At 43.7% G+C, this 18,910-nt stretch overlaps 1 protein-coding gene across 3 annotated transcripts in view; it reads left to right on the top strand.

Annotated features, from left to right (window-relative positions):
* The first annotated feature begins 2,267 nt into the window (after window positions 1-2,267).
* Diras2 (DIRAS family GTPase 2) overlaps window positions 2,268-18,910 on the top strand; it is a 31,172-nt gene continuing 14,529 nt past the window's right edge. For 2 of the 3 annotated variants that reach the window (XR_013430001.1, XM_021720142.3), the window contains exon 1: window positions 2,782-2,958. The gene's annotated coding sequence lies outside the window, so the exon portion shown is untranslated. Of the gene's footprint in view, window positions 2,579-2,781; window positions 2,959-18,910 lie in introns of those variants that run through there. The other variant, XM_021720143.3, reaches the window with a different exon arrangement.

Below are 18,910 nucleotides of genomic sequence, written 5' to 3'. Positions count from 1 at the left end.
TGGATTGACTGGCTGAGCCAGTTTTTATTTGCCTTAGAAAAGGAAGTAGTTATGCTTCTTCCATTTGGGCAGTGAGAATCCCGTTACTATTTGCTACCAGGTTCCGCATCATCTCACCTGGGGCCCAGCTCACCTGGATCCTGGCCTTATGCCCCAGGCCTAGTGAATCCAAGAATCTGGAGGTGTGGCCCAGCCCCGCTCCCAACCCAGGTGACTCAGTTGAGGCTAACATTTGAAAGACATTAGTATGGAGCTCTTCCCCATCTCACAGGCCTAGAAATCTCCTGAGAGTGTTGTTAAAGTCAGATGCTAAGTTCCATTTCCGTGGTGGGGTTTAAAAGTCTGTTGTCTTAGTGAGTTTTGGGTAAGGTGATGCTGCAGACCCGTAGCTCCGCTTTGAGTGTAAGGTTCTACATTAGTGCAATGCTTCTGGGCCTTGACTTCTGTCTTCCTCCAGGCTGCTCTAACAAAATACCATAGATTGGGTAGCTTATAAACAACAGAAATCCATTGCTCATAGTTCCAGAGGCTGGGACACACAAGAGCTAAGAATTTGAGACTCCATGTTTGGTGAAGGCTTATTTCCCAGTTCAAAGATAGTGCCTGATGGTTGTGCCCTCATGTGGGGCAAGAAAGAGGCGGTTCCCTGGGCCCTCTTTTAGGAGGGCACTAATCTGTACCCTCCCAAAGGCCTTCATTGGTGGTTAGGTTTCTCAGGGTCTGACTTTCAGTGTATGAACTCAGACCATGGCAACCTCACCGATAACCGTGACCTTACATATGGATGCTTGGGTCCCACCCACAGGGGTTCTGATCCCATTGTGTCATGGACTGGGCTGGAAATTAATCCTGGCTTTAAAATTTATTTACAGCTCCCCTGCTGATCCTAATGTGCAGCCAGATGTTAGGAGCTCCTAGTCTAGAAGCAAATGGGGCAGGCTCTTAGGAGGACATAAGTTAAGGGGAAGAGAAAGGAGGAATTTGGGAACAATCTGCTCCTCTGGCTAATGAAAGCTTAGGGCTCCCAGCAAATGACAAAGAGGCCAGGGACACCATTTCAAGTGAGCTGTTTCTTGTTTAAAGGGTCTATGGGGGCCCTTGCTTCACATTCTCAGAACAAATTATGATGCTGTTCAGCAAATGGCTGGATTCTTTTGTTTGCAGAATAGAAGGGCTCCCTTCAGCTCCAGGTCTTTGTTCTCCAATTCGATGCTGGAAAGGCCTTCTTGCCTTCAATATTTTCATCTTCTTAATCTTTTCACCCTCCTCTGTTTGGTCTTCCAATTCCATTTTATCATTTAACCCAATAACCTACATTTTGGTTGTCATGGAAAAACAACATCCTGCCTTGTTAGCTTGGATGTTGTTTCAGATCTCAGTGTCCAGACCCATGGTCAGCATATGCAGACCGTCCCCTGGGAGGGCTTTCCTGAAGAGAGGGCACGTGGCAGGGGGTAGGGGACCGTGTTTTCAGGCATCATTAAAATAGGGGTAGATGTGTTGACAGTAGTCTTAAATGACTTTGGTAAAAAATGGCGCATCTTTATTTACATATTCCAGTGCCCATAAACCCAAGGCCAGGATTATGCTAACCTAGTGCACAAACTAAATCTTTTTTGAATGATAAATAGTAAAATGCACAATTCTTCAGCAAGATTTAAAAAAAAACACATACCTTTCTTGTGGATAGCAGGGCAGAAATTTACTTTGGAAATGCACTTCAAAGACTAATGCTGTTGGAAATTACAAAGGAAGTCAAAAGGGTGTCAGAACAGGTAAGCTAAACCGAATTGAAAGGACAAGAAAATGTGGGTTTTGCTCAATTCTCCTAGTGCATTTGATATTTCAAAAGAACGAACAATGTAAGTGGGAGAAGAAATCTTCATCTTTGAGGCTTAAATTTAATATGGATCGATGTTATGGTCAAACATTTTTAAAGATGCCTGTATAGAATTGTTAACCATAAATCTTTTTTTTTTCTTTTTTGCTGATTCACCTCTTTTTGATCAGTGGTTCTTTGACAAAATTGTTTATCAATGTCAGAAAAATAAATGTGCTTATTTCCTTGAAACGTTCATGTAAAAACCCCTCAGCGAAAAAGCAATTCTAACCCAAGATTGCCAATGGCGGTTTTGGACATAGGATCCTATTAAATTAGAGTCTATTAATCTGGGCTGTCTGGTTGGCTAGGGAGCAGGGTATTTCGTCTGGCTCGGAAATGAGAAGGTTTTTAATTTAGTATCTGCAAACTGAAAGAAAGTCTCATGTGGTTAGCAGTGATTCTAGCTGGGAAGGCAAACAATCTAAAACAAAAGAATAGGGTGTCCTTTCAATGAAATTATTTTAATTCATTGAATTTTCAGAAAATTCCAGTCCTCGCCGTCGATTCCAGGAGCATGCAGTAGGTGGCACCTACAAGCTCTTTTGGAGGCGAGCAGGCGCCATTGAAGCAGGAGCAGCTGCCGCTGCAGCATTGGCACGACTCAAGAGATTGAGGAGGGAGAAGGAGGCAGGGAGGCCGGGAGGAGGACGGTGCCAGGGTGGTGACGCGCGAGCCGGCGGGCTCGGGCCAGCGCAGGTGCGGGGCTGCTGGAGCGCGCAGGGCGCAGGGCGCAGGGCGCAGGGCGCAGGGCGCAGGGCGCAGGGCGCAGGGCGCAGGGCGCAGGGCGCAGGGCGCAGGGCGCAGGGCGCAGGGCGCAGGGCGCAGGGCGCAGGGCGCAGGGCGCAGGGCGCAGGGCGCAGGGCGCAGGGCGCAGGGCGCAGGGCGCAGGGCGCAGGGCGCAGGGCGCAGGGCGCAGGGCGCAGGGCGCAGGGAGAGCAGCTGACAGCATCGTCACGGCTGCGGGCGGGAGCGCACGGCTCCAGCCTCGGAGGGAGCCGCATCCGCTCACCAGGCGCTGCCCGTCCTGCGCGAGCTGAGCCCGAGGAAGCTCTGAGCGGAGTTGTGTTCTTCTCCAGGTAACCCGTGTCTCCCGTGGCTCCCCTGCACCCTCGCGGGGCTACCGCGGCTTGGGCGTTAGCCACTGGAGCGGGATCACCACTCTCCGGGTGGGCCAATCCGTCTTTAAATGCTGAAGTTGGGTAGTGGGGAAAGCAAGCTGCGTTTCTGCAAAAGGAGAAGGAAATTCTGTATCTTGCACATTGTTGGGGATTCCTTGCAAAACAGGAGTTACCGTGGGGTTTTTCTTTCTTTCTTTCTTTTTTTTTTTTTTGAAAATTCTGTGGTTGCAGGTGTTTCTGTTGTTGGAAGTTGATTTTAATGCATTTACAGAAAGTCATCCAAAGATGCGATCCCAAGTGAGAAAAATGCAAAAGCACGTTAAAGGCGGGGCGTTGGATTCAGCATGTTTTCATTCTGGACCACTTCGTGTCCCCGCCTGGGACCTGTCTAAATATTTTATTATGTGTCTTTAAAAAGAAGATGCTCCAAGGTTTCTACTGGTGTTTTTTCCTCGTTGTAAGAGCTGAGGATAGGCAAGGCGCTGCTGCATCTAGCCCTTAGTTGTAAGACTGTGATTTCCCCTCAGATGACGGTGACTGCCCACAGCTCCAGGCTCCCCTGCAAGTATTGCTGGCTCTTCCCAGCGTGGGCATCTCCACACATCATCCGCTTGGGAATACAGTGTCCCTTGGCTCCTTTAAAAACTCCAATTCGCATACTGTGGAGGTTTGAGAGACTTTTTGAGCTAGAAGCTTGGGAATCATCTGCTCCATCCTTGAACGGTGGAATTCAGGGCTTAAGGGACAGTGACACAGCTGGTCTTCCTTAGGAATTCGTTTTGCATACTGACCCCTATTATCTTTTAAACAGCCCCCTGTGCTTGTGAGAAGCTAGGCTAGCATATCAGAACTTTCCTGGTTTGACATTAAAAACAAAACACCCCCCACCCTCCAAAAGAGCCCAACTTTTAAAAATATCACTTTAAAGGATATTTTCTAGATAGCAATAAAAGGTTGGAGCGTTTTACATTCCAAATCAGTCCAAATGTACTTGGTTTCCAGCGGCATTTGGATTTGAAGAGGTGGAGTGGGAGGGAGAGAAAAGAGAAAGATAAAATTAGAATAAATGTAATGAATTTGTAGGGGAATCATACTATTTTTCCCCCCCTGGTTGTTGCCTGAAATTGCAAATTGTCCACAATGCTGTCTATCCTATCTCTGGATATGCAGGCGGCCCTCTGAGCTAAAGGAAGGCTTTCAGTTCATCTTAGAGAAATAGAAGACACAACGACAAGGAAATCTTTCCATCCTATTTAAAAGATGACATTTCATTTGGTAATGAGGGTGATGTTCCCTGGTGAACACAGGAAAGGAGGTGGGGAGGAGAAGGGAGTTTGCTTTCTCTGTACCAAAGCCAGCACAGAATTGCTGCTCAGCCCTGCTATCCTGCAGATGGGAGTTATATGTTCATGGTTCATACAGAAGCCTTCAGACTCTTTCCTCATTACTTCTTTAATAGAGTTGTTCCTAAGAAGAGATGCAACCACAGTGAACACTAAGCTCAAAGAGTACTCTTTAGCAACTGGCTAGAGACCCAGCATCTCAGCAAAGCCATTTCACCCTGAGAGACGGCTGTTTTCCCCATCCACACATCGCTTATTGCTTCGTGAGAAACATATTATTTCAGCAGTAAATGGCACCCATCTCAATGAGCAATTAAAACCTTTGAAAAATCATACAAGTTATTAAGAAGAAATTATACTGGTTGTGATAAAACTATCATATCATTCTTCTAATTTGGGGGCCATGATTGATCTATTAGAAATCAATCAATTGATTTAGGCAAAAATCATCATTTCCATGAATGCAGTACATTTGTGCACCAAAGAATTTCTTTGTGACCAAGAGGAGCATTTGGTTGTCTCGGGTGAGAAGGTTGCCAGCCAGAGATTTTAAGAGAAAATTTTGCTCACCTTGGCCTGTAACTTAGAATTCATATAATCATTGTTGTCTATTTTCCCTCACAAGGTGGACTGGATCTTTCTATTGATCATCTATCTTTCTGGTATGAGTATTAACCATGGACAGATGTCTCTTTCAGGGATGAACTGATTTATATGATATTACTTGGTTTGGGTTATGATTTTTTTTTTTTTGCAGGAAACAGCTGCTCTAAGAGAGAAGATGATGGTTTTCATGTTGTCCAAATTATTGATGTTCCTTTAAAAACTTAAGTTTATTAACAAGTGCATATATATTTGAGCATAATCTTAAAATTATTTAACTGCTTTCAAATAATGCTTTAGTTTTTATTATGTGGCTTGCAAGTCTCCTCATTGATCAGGTAAGAAGAGGTCTTTAAAACAATCGTCAGAACAAATACACTCTCATTCTCTTGTTTGCTCTTGCCACTAGCAAATTCTGGAAATAGGTTTCTTGTAGCCCTTTTCTCGGTGCAGTGAAGTGTGTTCCTATAAACCAGTGCTGTCCAATAGAAAATGTGTGAGCCACGTGAATAACTGAACGAGTCCTGTTAGTTACATTAGAAAAGTAAAAAGAATCAGGTGAAATTAATTTAAATAATATATCTCCTTTAACCCAGTACATCAAAAATAATCATTTAAACATGTAGTCAAAGGCTGGGGCTGGGGCTCAGTGGTAGAGCGCTTGCCTAGCACGCGTGAGGCACTGGGTTTGATCCTCAACTCCACATAAAAATGAAAAAAAGATATTGTGTCCACCTACCCCTTTGCCCTTAAAAAAAATGTAGTCAATACAAAATACCTGTGAGATATTATCTTTTTTTTTCTTCCTCCATGCTCGGCCTCATTACTTAGGAAGTCTCAGTTTGGATTAGCCAGACTTGCTTCAAGTCCTCAATAGCCTGTGTGGTGGTGGCTGCTCGGTTGACCAGCTACAGACTGCTAACAGTTGACAAAGCAATTGAAAAGCTAAAATGTTAGGGCCATTGTCAATTAAACACCATCAAATATACAGATGGTGTCCAATTAATGAGAGTCTGTGTCTTTTCCTTTGCACAAACTTGAGCCTCTTATTTTACTTCTTTACCGGTAAAACAAAAGGGCAAGGTCAAATACTTAGATTCTATGAAAAATATCCAGTGGACAGATTTGTGGTCCAATCTGCCTAAAGACTAGAGGGCTGTGTTACAGACACAGAGGAGACAGGTGCACCTGATCATTGCCAATTTTCACCACGTGTCCCCCCTTAGCTCTGGCCATCTCTGGTGACAGAGTTCAGCAACCAAGCCCCAGTCCCATTAGGGATCACTCAATTTTCAATTTAAATTCTTTTACTGGGGAAGTAGCAGCAAACCTGTCGTAAAGCTAATAAAACACTGGTGTGCTATCATGGACCCTGTGATTAGATCCATCCTTACTGGAATGAGTATTTTCAATGCTTGCATCTATTTATTTTGACACCATGGAATAAAGACTAGTGAAATGTAATGGTTTATGATCGAGCCATGAATACTGTATTCTTGAAACACAGAAACTAATAACCTTCGTGGAAAGATGTCAATTTCTTCTTGCTTCTCTGGATAGCCTCCATGATCAATGAGTGCTGGAGGGTGGACGCTGTTTCCATTACAGGGCTCTCCGTCTAAGAAATCATGATAGGAAATTAACGGAGAGCAGCATTTTGTGCAAAAGAATACTGGTGAGAATTTTTCTAAAGTTAATTAATGTTGGGAAAGTGATCTTATTTTTTTGAGGAAATAAGAGAATGCAAGATCTTTCTCATAGGTCTTTCCACAGTAAACACACACGTAGATACACATGCACACTACATACCCCATGCACACTACATACCCCATGCACACTACATACTCCATGCACTCTACATACCACATGCACACTACCTATCACACACACACTACACACTACACATCATACACACCACATACACATTACACACCACATACAGCCACACGTACTACAGACCCACATGCACACATATAAAACCTAAGTTCTCTAGAAGGATCCAGGCCCTCATCGGTGTTTGGATGAAGGAGCTCTTGGAAGGGAAGCTTTTCTTCCTCGGTCACTCTTAGATTTCAGTTGTTTTATTGGAGCACCTCTGTGACTTTGGAGTCTGGGGATTTATCTGCAGATACAAACTAAATTATGTCCTGAGCAAAGAGGGGAGAATGATCCCATTCCGAGTCTCTGCATCCAGGACAAATCCAGGTGGAATTCAATCAACTCTCTATTGCATTGAAAACCTACCCTCATTTCGAGTCCAGCTCAATTGCTGTTCTGAATAAACTTGACCTCATCTCGCTAGGCTCACCCCATCCGCCCTGCACCTCAGTATGCACACACTCGAGATCCAGGGGTTGTCTCGTTCCTTCCTGCCTACAAAATAGTTCCTGAGACTTAGAGGTGTCAATGGAAGAATCGCCTGGGACTTCTAGAACGCTCTTTACCTGTACTATGGGGGCCTCTGAGGACTTCACTGGGTTCTTCATGAAGAACGAATGGTGGTTACAGCCCACCTAGAGGCGGGGGATGGGCAAAGGTTGATCAATAGGTTTGAGGTTACAGTTAGACAGGAGCGAGAAGGCTTGGCTATGGTGTGCCGGTGCACAGTTTTCTTGACTAACGATAAGAGTCATGAACGGCACGTTTCAAAAAGTAGCAGAAAGTATTTTGAAAGTTTTTACCCTAGAGAAATGATGAATATTGAGGAGAGAGGGATGTATAACCTGATCTAAGCATTAGATGATTTAGCAGAGCATCACATTACCCCGTTAATATGAATAATTTTAATCTTTGTATCAGTTAAAAAATTTATTAAAATCAGAAACAGAAAGAATGGGAGGAGAAGACAAAGTGTAAAATATTACCAGCATTTAGTAAGGTCTTTATGAATGTTTGCAAGTGAAGAGAAAGTGGAACTGTTGGTTGATAGAAATGACTCAGTACCTAGATTTGAAAAGAACCCGAATTTCCCAGAATATCATGACACTCAAGTGTTGCTTTTTGTTTTAATTTTTCGAGATAGACTTACAGAGGACACCCTGTGAATCTCTTCTTTGTTCTTCCATTCTTATAAATGTTTGTTTAAATGGACCTGTACCACAATTTCAAGATGCAAAAATAAATCAGGTTGCTGAAGCAAATATTTAAACATAATGCATGAAAATGATGTGAATATGGAAGAAACTTCAGTGATCTCAGGGTTGGGAAGAATTTTCTGAGGAGGATCCTAAACTAGGATACTAAAAAAGGGCAAATGTGTTAAATTGGAAGAACTTAGCAACTAACATAAAAGTACAGGTAACTGTAACATATTTGAGATGAGGGTCTGATGGATCTCAAATTTTGTGGTCCTTGGAGTCACCTGAGACTAGGGGCTGGGATGTGGCTCAGTGGTAGAGCTCCTGCCTAGCATGCTTGAGGGCCTGGGTTTGATCCCCAGCACTGTGGAAAACCATACCCACCCCCGAGACTCTGATTTGGCAGGTCTAATTCAGTGGGGCCCAGCATGTCCAACGAGGTTCCCGATGATGGTAATAATGCTGGGCTGCCGAGCATCCTGTGTGAGCCACAGTCTTTAATACCATGTCAGATGAATATCATCCTCGCAGAATAATAGACAAGTGAGCAGGGGACAGGAACATGCAGGTTTCAAAGACACGGCAACTTTGAACACATGGAAAGATGCTTCATGTCCTCATAGTAAGTGCAATTAAATCCGTAATGAGAAACAGACATCTTGTCACATGAGAAAGGATCAAAGAGTTTGGTGTGTGCCAGGTCAGGTGTGAGGAGACAGACAGCACGCATGTACTATGGAGGGACAGGTGGTGGAGACATCAGTGGTCATTTTTGGAGTGCAAAGGGCAATCCATATTAGATTTAAAATGCAGGTCCACTCATAGGAATTTCTCCTGCAGACTCCAACACTTGATGAGATACTTGTGATAAGGCTGTGGGTTGAGCCAGAGATGTCCCTGAAGGAGTCCCAGTGCAGCTGACATAAAGCACAGTATGGTCTAAATGTACTCAGGGGGAAATCTATATGCAACACTGTAGGCGAGATACTCCCATTGCTGGGTCTCTCTCTCTCTCTCTCTCTCTCTCTCTCTCTCTCTCTCTCTCTTTCTCTCTCTCTCTCTCTGACTAAATGGCTGTCAATAGATGTCATTCTGACCGTATGCCCTTGTGTTAATGCCTGATCACAATGCCGGTCCCTTCCGGTGGCCGCTCAATTTGTTATTCACACAGGACCTGTTTGACCTCAGCCTTCCTTTTTCTATCTGATTTATGGCCGGTTACTATTACTGGAGATTGAGAAAAAAAAAAAAATCACCCTTTGGATTAATGTGAAGCCATGAGCCCATTATGTTAACATTAGAAAACTGCTATTTTTTTTTCCGTTTAACTTTTTCATTTCCAAATGTGAAGTAGTATTGGTTTGTGCATTGGCAACCATTTTGTGATATTTTCTTTCTTCCAGTGACATTCTGAGATCTTTCATGAGGGTTCCATCTCTGTCCTTTAGGACAATTCCAGATTTCACGGAAGCCATTCTGTTTTGGAAGCAAACCATGTTTCGGGCTAAGGCTTCTTATGTTACAACCCCAGGACAGCCAGTGTGACCCAAACCTCTTAGTTGTGACTTGCACTAATAGAAACCGTCCTATTTAGGAGAGTTCTTGGCTCATTTTTATAATCTGCACACATTCACCTACGTACCTACCTTCCTTAGAAAATGCTCGAATACTCATCAGCCCAGATGAAGGAGCCCTTGGGGGCCAAAGCTCTCCCTCCTCTGTCATCTACCTGGCAAGAATACTAAACATTGTCCGACTTCGATCTCGGTCTCCTGTGGTCTGGCCTTTGTAAGATTTATCAGGACACTTTTGCCTCTGGTGTTAGGGCTACATTAAAATAATGATTTAGCATATCTCATGTTTTCCTCCAAACATGTTACTACATTCACTGTGATTATTTGGAGTTTGGCTTTGGATGTGGCCCTTTTATGAAGCATCTATAATATTTTTTTTGGAAGAGTCAGAAAAAATCCACAGTTTTCCATTAGAAGCCGCCTAAAATCGTCACTGCAGTTTTCAAATGAATAGGATGTAGACGTGAAAGTGGCAAAAGTACAGGTCAGTATGAAGCGCTTTCTCAGCATCTGGAACCCCCCAGGGCTGCTTGTTTGGATTGGCATGTGGCCCTCCTCGGATCGGCCGTGCCTCGGTGTGATTATATGTTATTGAAGATCTTTCTGCAAATACCCTGCACGCCACGGAGCATTCCTCCAATGGTTTTTCTCTTTCCGTCAAAACCGGCCTTGTTTTTCTACTCTCCTGAGCTTTTATGTCTTTCTCCTCCTCGTCGTTGTCCTTCCGTGTTTGAACTTGAACTTGAGCTGAAGGGTGGGTTCCGTCACAGACTGGCTGTGCGACAACTGGCAGCTACGTTAACCATCCAGAATCTGTTTCCTCGTTTGTAGAAGGGGGCTACCAGTCCCTAGGTCAAAAGGCATTTCCAAGCTATGCTTATCTTGAAACTCAGGTTTTTGCTACTCAGGGAAGATTCCTGGTGGTTCGGGTGTTTGCTGTCTGGTCAGCATTTCAGTGGCTCCTTTCTGAATCCGAGATTTATCCTTCTCCTCTATGACCTGGCAGGAAGCCCAGCGTCTAATAGGTGCACTCTGCATCTTCAGGGAATTCTGGCCTCCAGCCTCGGCCCCTCTTACCATGCCCAGTGCTCACACTTGCAAATTAATCTGAACATGTTGATTTTTCCCCCTTACCTTCTCTCTTCTAGTTGGACCCACATGGACTCCGTTCTCCATCTGGTTAACCCCTCGTTCCTTTTCTTGCCAACGCCCTCGCTCTGCGCTTTGAGCGTCTCTCTCTCCCTCCGTGGTGGGTCCTGATTATCATTTTGAATAGGAAAGCCGAGGCCCCACTTGACATTTTTGTCTTTCTCACCTTGAGCTGTTCATCTCTGTGAAGTTTCCAGATGCCTCGGCCTCCCCTAGGAGGCTGCGGAGGAAGGCTACTCGGGGACCAAGGGCTGCGAGATGCTGTTGGTCAGTGGTCTAGACATATTGGTAGCTTGGCCACTTTGCAGCACATATTACAAAACTGCATAATAACCACAGAGTGGACTGAAATGTTCTCCCATTCCGCCAGGCTCCTTCTTGGATTTTCTTCTCTACCCCTCGAGGACAGTTCAGCTTCCTGCCCAGTGGTGTGCTCCAAACACCTCTAGCTGGGCCCACCGGTCACTCACTGTTTCCCACCAATGAGCAATGACCAGTCACAGTGCCGCTGGTGTAGTTATCTACTCTACTGTTCTTTTTATCATTATTTTAGATTATAGTCCTACTCCTTAGGAAAACTGCCGCACACAGTACCCCATGTCTTGCCAGCAGTGCCCTCGGGCATGCCCCTTGTTTACGTCATCTTTGGATTTATCAAGAGGCCAAGTTGCATGATGGGCCCCTTCCATCCTGGTTTGCGTAACACGCTGTATGACATTCACATGCGGAGACTGCCCAAGGGTGGCTTCTAAACTGTGTCCCCCTTGTTAAGTGACACATGACAGTCTCGCCCAACTTATTCAGCTCTATACGATGGAAACATTCGCTTTCCTTGATCCTTCTTCTCCATCCAGTTGCCGTTGATGTCTAAGGTGACTTGATTCTTCACTACATGGTGGCCAGAACCCCCGCCCCCCATGGTGGCTCATTGTCCTCTGAAGCCCCATGTGACGTTAGCTGGGATTCTTTTGCAGCCTCACCTTGGGTCGCTACCCTTTCTCTGACCACTGTGGTCACTTTCCTCTCCTTCCAGTGTCTGGAAGGTTCCCTACCGTCTCCGTCTACGGGGCCTGCCCAGGGCACGGTCTGGCTTTGTTAACCCTTCCCCACCAGAGGCACGAAGGGACATCGGCAGGGTTGGCCCTGTCCTGCTGTGGAAATGGCAGCAGGGTCTGCGCTAATACTCTGGGTGATAGGTGAGGGCTCCCTCCCGCCCACCAGGCATCCCTAAGTCCCACAGGTGCGTGAAGGATGTCACAGCAAAGAAGAGACAAAGCCAGAGATTAAAACCAGAGTGACACATGACAGTCTCATCAACCCCACCCCCCATAGTTTTTGCCCAAGGCAAGTGCATTAGAAATAAAATACAGATTCAGTCAGACACTGAGCAATTATTTTGTGTACTTCCTATGGGCCAGGTAAGCCTGGGTGGGGGTGGGGGGGACGGCAATAGCCATCAATGGAATGGGTGAGAAACCCAATGGGTATGCTTCTACATAGTGGAAGGAAACACAAACCTTTTTTATTTTTTTTAAAGTAAATTTTCAAATGGTAGGTCAGAAAGGGGATTGTGTTCAGGAGAAAATAAAGTGAAGATAGCTATAAACGACCACACTTGGAGTTGGGGTTGTCCATGGAGACAGGCTGGTCAGGGGCATTCTACAGACAAGGTGGGTGTTCCAACACTGACCCGTGGACCTCGGTGGGAACAGTGATAGAAGGAGCAGTGCGTGCAAAGATCCCAAGACAGGAGTGTGTTAGGTGTGTCCAGGAGGCAAGAGAAGTGTGGCTGGAATGAAGTGAGCTAGAGACCAAAGAGTGGGAATTTGGGGGTGTTTAGAGAGTGGGCAAAACCCTTTAGCTGTTATCCCCAGGAAGACTGGACAGCTGGGGGGAGGATTTGAGCGTGTGAATGAATGTTCTGAAACCTAGGGTGAGAGTTGGTGGAGCTGCTCAGGGCTTGGGCGGCTGCTGCAGGTAAGAGATGAGGAGTTTGGAGAGTCTGTGGGTCATGGAAGAGGTGGGCGGTGATGTTAAGAGCTCCACTTTGCAAGGTTACATTTGGAATATCTCTTCAGCACCCAGAGACGTCAAGGAGAGAGAAGGTGGTCCAGGGTCTGCAGTTTAGGGAGGAGGACATGGCCGTAGGTGTAAGGTTGGGAGCTGTTGGCAGGTGGGTGACATTTAAAGTAGTGGAACCAGATGGCACCACTGACCAACTGGACAGTAGAGAAGGGAGGTGTAACCAGGATGGAGAGGCAAGACTCTCTGGTGCTGAATGGTGGTGTGGATCTCCCTCTCTGGCCGCCATCCTGGCACAAGTCACTCTAGGTACACGTCAGAACTCGCTGCTGGGTCCTCGAACTGTCATTTCACAGTGGAGGTCAAAATCCATCATTTCCCTGCGTGAAACCCTCTGGCACCTTCCCGTCTGTCTCAGGGGGAAAGCTGACTTCTGGCTCACGTTCCAAAGCTCTGCAGGGTCCACCTGTCCGTGCTCATCCCTGCTCCTCCACATGGCTGACCTCATCTGCTTCGCTTCCATTGGAGAATGCCACCAGGGACTCAGCGTCTGGGACAGCTCCTGTGTTTGCATTTGATGTTTCCTCTGCCAGGGGAGCTACCTCACAGATCCCCACAGGGCTCACAGCCACCTCTCTAAAATCTTTGCTGAAATATCACCTTCTCAGGGCGTCCTTCCCTGACTTCTCAGTGCCTCGGAAACTCTTGAAATGTCAGGGAAAGATATTGCATTCATGTGTTTTAACCAGATGGATCCACTGAGAAATCCTGCATTTAGAAGACCTTTATGATGATTAAAATGTTTGATTTTCAAGCTTTTAATTGTGCTATAGGAAAGTTTCTTAAAAATACATTTGAATTATTTGAGGCAAAATCATGTAAAATTGCTCCCTTGGTATCTGAGAGGAGTTGTTTCAAGATGCCCCACAAATAGCAAATCTGCAGATTTTCAAATTCCCTATATGAAATTTAGAATTTGCATATAACCTATGCATATCCTCTTCTGCTTTAAATCATCTCTAGATTACTTATAATACCTAGTACAACATAAATGCAGCGTAATAGTTGTTATATTGTCTATGAAATAATGACAAGAAAATAAACTTGTTCAGAACAGATAATTTTTCTTCTAAAGATTTATTTTTGGGAGAGTACTGGGGATTGAACTCAGGGGCACTCGACCACTGAGCCACATCCCCAGCCCTACTTTGTATTTCATTTAGAGACAGGGTCTCACTGAGTTGCTTAGTGCCTTATTTTTGCTGAGATTATAGGCATGCACCACCATGTTCACCCTTTTCTAAAGATTTTTGATCCAAGATTGGTTGACTCCATGCATATAGAACTCATGGACATAGAGCCAACTGTATTGGTGGAATCACTAGGCATCTCTCTTCAAAAATGCTCTATGGGATGATTGATTTTCTAAGGCAGATTCCGTGCCTGTCATGTTTAAAATGTTACCATTATATTGTAAGGATGGAGGAAGTATGCTTAGTTTTGCAAAATATCTGCTCTGTGGCATGCTACTAAAAGCCTCCTGTCAAATGGAAAATGCTAATAAATTTAGAACAGTTGTTCTTTCCATAAAAGCAAAATGTAGAACTTGATGTCAGTTCTACAACTTTCATTTCTTTGCTGCAAAATAACTGGTGAACCTCCTAGGGTAGCAATTATTTCTATTATATCTTAAAGTTCTTATTTTTTATTTCAAAAACAAAATTTGCAAATGCTTGATATCTAGTTGCTCCTGCCTACTTTGGCTTCAATTTCTCTGCTGCAACAATGTACACACTTTGCTGAGTGATACAGCCAAGGATTCACCTTGATTCTGAGCCTCTCATGTTAATAGACGTCTTTGTGTAAGTTTTGAATTTCAGTGGACGTTGCCATACTGGGAATATTTATTCTCACGTAGTTTCTCAAAAGACTGTGTTTTATTTTTGCTTCTTTTTTTTGGAGGCGGAGGAGTCCTGCGGATTGAACTCAGGGGCACTCGATCACTGAACCACATCCCCAGCCCTATTTTGTATTTTATTTAGGGTCTCACTGAGTCTCTTAGGGCCTTGCTTTTGCTGAGGCTGGCTTTGAATTCACGATCCTCCTGCCTCAGCCTCCTGAGCTGCTGGTATTTTGCTTCTTTAAAGAGTTCATTTACTCTTTCTGGCACAACTTTCCTCCTGTTAGCGAGTGTGCACACACACACACACACACACACACACACACACACGTGTATTTTTTGCAGCGAATCATATGTGCCAAATGTTTTCCACGAGTCCGGCTTTGGGTTGGAAGGCAGTGATGTGCTGATGAGGGAGGCCAACAGTCCCTGCGGAGAGACTGCAGAAGTCTGTACACAAGTAAGTGCTGAGAGAAGGTTTTATAAACCAGAATATCGGTTATTGAAAGAGAATCGTTCTAGTAAATAGCAGATGAGCTGAGATATGTTTAAAACATTTGTACTTCTATCCAACTGTCAAGCAATTCTCTCCCTTATTTTGGTTTCTTTGTACCTTCAGCATTTTGGTATTTTTTTCCCTATACATTTTCCTGTAGCATTTTAAGAAAGGAATGAATTTGAGCTTGTCACAGTACATTCTGGCATGTTATTTTATATATTTCACAGTAGCAGGAAAATATTTTTTTCCCCCAGTGGGTTTGTGGCTTTTGGTTTTTCCTTATCGATAACAAAAATCAAAAAAGAAGATTCTGGGCATTCTTTAGAAACCTAGGTTAGTTTAAATTTTGTGGCACTTTGGATTAAGTGTTATGTGTTACTAAACCTTGTTGAAAGGCGTACAGGGCTTTGTATTCATGGTCTTGAACAGTGCACACCAAGAGGCATAAAATATGAGCAAGCTAGTAGTTTTATGTTTTCTAGCAAAATCACAATTTAGATGAGTAAAAAGACACAGGTGAATTAACTTAAACATTTCAATGAGACATATGCTGTATTATCATTTCGACGGGTAATGGCTTCACGTGATCATTCACACGATCAAAACAGAAAATTCATGCCAAGACGTAAGTGTGCGTTTTAATGGGTGTTCTTTAGTAACTAGATTTTGGTGGTGGAGGTGGGGGCTTGTCAGATCTGATTAGACCTTCATGGTTTTTCTGGGTGCTGTGGATAAAGAAGAGGAGCCATCTGCCGACTGTTACTGTTTGCTGTTACTGCCAACTGTGCCGACACTGAGTGCCTCTGTCATCCATAGTTCTGTCATGGCTAAAATGTGCTCACACACAGAATCTGCCATTTTAACCACTTTCAGGTGCACAGTCCGGTGGCATTAAGTATCTTCACAAAGTCGGGCGGCCATCACCATCATCCAGAATTCCTCATCCTCCAAAATGCAGACTCCACACTCAATAAGTAACAACTACCCTCCCCCTTCCCCTAGTCCCCGGCCACCTCATTCTGCTTTCTGTCTCTCTGAATTAGATGGCTACCTCCTGCATGTGGACTCATATAGTGCATGTCTTATGGCGAGTGGCTTCTGTCACTTGACATTGATTTTAAGTTCCATTCATTGTGTAACTACGCGTCAGAATTTCTTTCCAAGGCTGAATACGTATGTGCTGAATTTTATCCACCCATTCATCTGTCCGTAGATATTTGGGCTGCGTCAACCTCCAGGCCGTGGTGAACAATGCAGCTGTGTACATGGGTGTATGAATAATCCCTCAGAGTCCCTATTTTCAGTCATGTTGGGTTATACCCACAAGTGGAATTGCTAGAGCCTCTGGTAATTACATGTTAAATTTTCCCACAGAGGTTGCGCCATTTTTGAGTTCCACCATCCATGCAAGAGGGTTTTGATTTCCATACTTTTGTTAACATTTGTGATTTTCTTTTTTATTCTTAATAGTCATTCTGAGTGGGTATGAAGCATATTTCATTACGATTTTAATTTGCATTTCCTTAATGATTAATGGTGTTGAATATCTTTTCATGTGCTTGTTGGCCATTTATGTGTCTTCTTTAGAAAAAGCCTATGCAAGTTATTTGCCCCTGTTTTATTTGGTTTGTCTTTCTATGATTCCTTTGCATGTGCCTTTATATATTATGGATACTAGATCCTTTTGAGATATATGATATTTTCGCCTGTAGATTCTCTTTTAACTTTTTTTGGGGGTGGGTGGCAGTTCTGGGGATTGAACTCAGGGCCACTCGACCACTGAGCCACATCCTCAGCTCTATTTTCTATTTTATTTATAGACAGGGTCTCACTGAGTTGCTTATCACCTGGCTGTTGCTGAGGCGGGTTTTGAACTCATGATCCTCCTGCCTCAGCCCCCGAGCTGCTGGGATTACAAGTATGCACCACTGCACCTGGCTTATTTAACTTTTTTGATAATATTCTTTGTTGCACAAATGTTTTTAATTTGAAGAAGGTTGAATTTGAATTGCAAGGGGTCTTGAATAGATAAAACAATCTCAAAAAAGGATGAAGTTGGAGAACTTTGACTTCCAAATTTCAAAAACCTATTGCAAAGCAAAGCTACAACTAAAAAAACAACAAAAATAAAAACAAAAAAAAAGTGTATTTTGGCATATATGTAGAAATGTAGACCTGTGGGACAGAATTAAAAATCTGAAAGCAAACCTTCTTATTTACAGTTGATTGATTTTTAGCAAGGGTCCTAGACCATTTAATGGGGAAAAAAATTGTCTCTCGGAGAACAAATGAAAACCTGGGTATCCACAGTTAAGAATGAAGTTATTCACACAAGAAGAACTCGAGGTGGATCAGTGCCCTACATATAGAAACTAAAACCGTAAAACTCTTAGAAGAAACAGGTGTGAATCTTCACAACCTGGGATTTGGAGGTGGATTCTTAACATGGTATTAAGAGAATGAGCAATACAATTATTCATGATATTTTTTAAAAAAATTGTTTTTAGTCAATTGCCCATTTTGTAAGTCTTGTATTTTGCTGACACTAGAAATCAACCTATCCAAGCACACACGCCGGTAGCCCTGTGTTCCAATCTGCTGGCCGTGAAGGGGGCCCCTGAGCTGGGTACAGTGTCCTCCCAGTCACCGTGACCAGGCTGTGTACCTCCTCCACAGGTGCAGAGGCTGGTGCCCAGGGAGACTTTACTCTTTAGTTTCCATTTCCCTCCAGGGATGAGCCTGCTGCACTGGTATTGGTCCTTAACCAGAGCGACCATAATATTTATTATGTACATGATTTTCATTCCCCATACCCTCATGGAAATAAAAGCAATAAAACAGAAATCATCCCAACATAATCAGGCTCAGGGCAGTCTTAAAAATATCTCTAAGAACAATTTCTGTGGTCCCTGGCCATCCAGGGACCTAATTTCATCCTAAATGAAATTGTTGCAAACAAACGTCAGCGAATCTTAAGCTGTGAGCTTATTGGTCTCTTGGAAACGAAACTCCTAAAAATCATTTATTCCACTTCTTCTATTCCAAGAAGTAACCTGTTTCTTTCCACTTGATCATTCTTTCCAATATTATGCATCTTATAATGAGCACCTGAGACCCCCTGGCCATGTCCACCACTTCTGTACCTGGGGGTCAGGGGATGGGCTGTCTCCAAACATCATAAAACAAGATTCCTGAGAGAGGATTTTGCATTTCTGGAGAAAGATGAACCATCGGCGTTGGCTTTTACTATTACATATCTTTTACTGTCAGAAAGAGATCTCCCACTGTTAAACAAATCTTTCACGTTTAGGTTCAGCTAAGAAAGTAGAGGAAACAAACTTTTATTTAAACTGAGCTTCTAAAAATATACAAAAGTGTATGCCTTACCTAGAGAGGTATATCTTCCTAGAGAATTTAAACCCTGTTGAAAATTATTTCTTAATTTCTTGGGAAGGTATCCTGCTTCATGTTGTGATATCAGAAATCGTCCTTTCTTTGAGTTAACTGACTCATTCACTTTGTATGATTAATAGTTTAAATGAGCTTTCAAACTATTAAATAGTTGAGCTAGTTTAACTCTACCTGTGGAATTTGTTTCAAGTTAATAATGATTCAGTGTCATGATCTGGAGAAAGTATTATGGGCCACCAGGGTAATAGTGGATCAGAGATTATCTATGTACCCATGAAAACATGCTCCTCTAAGCTCAGGATACAGAGGGCTGTTTGGGGCAGGAAAGTACA

Source organism: Ictidomys tridecemlineatus, chromosome 13 (genome assembly GCF_052094955.1).
Source record: "Ictidomys tridecemlineatus isolate mIctTri1 chromosome 13, mIctTri1.hap1, whole genome shotgun sequence".
Taxonomy (NCBI): domain Eukaryota; kingdom Metazoa; phylum Chordata; class Mammalia; order Rodentia; family Sciuridae; genus Ictidomys; species Ictidomys tridecemlineatus.
The sequence above is the reverse complement of the archived record's forward strand: the minus strand, read 5'-3'. Positions and strand labels throughout refer to the sequence as shown.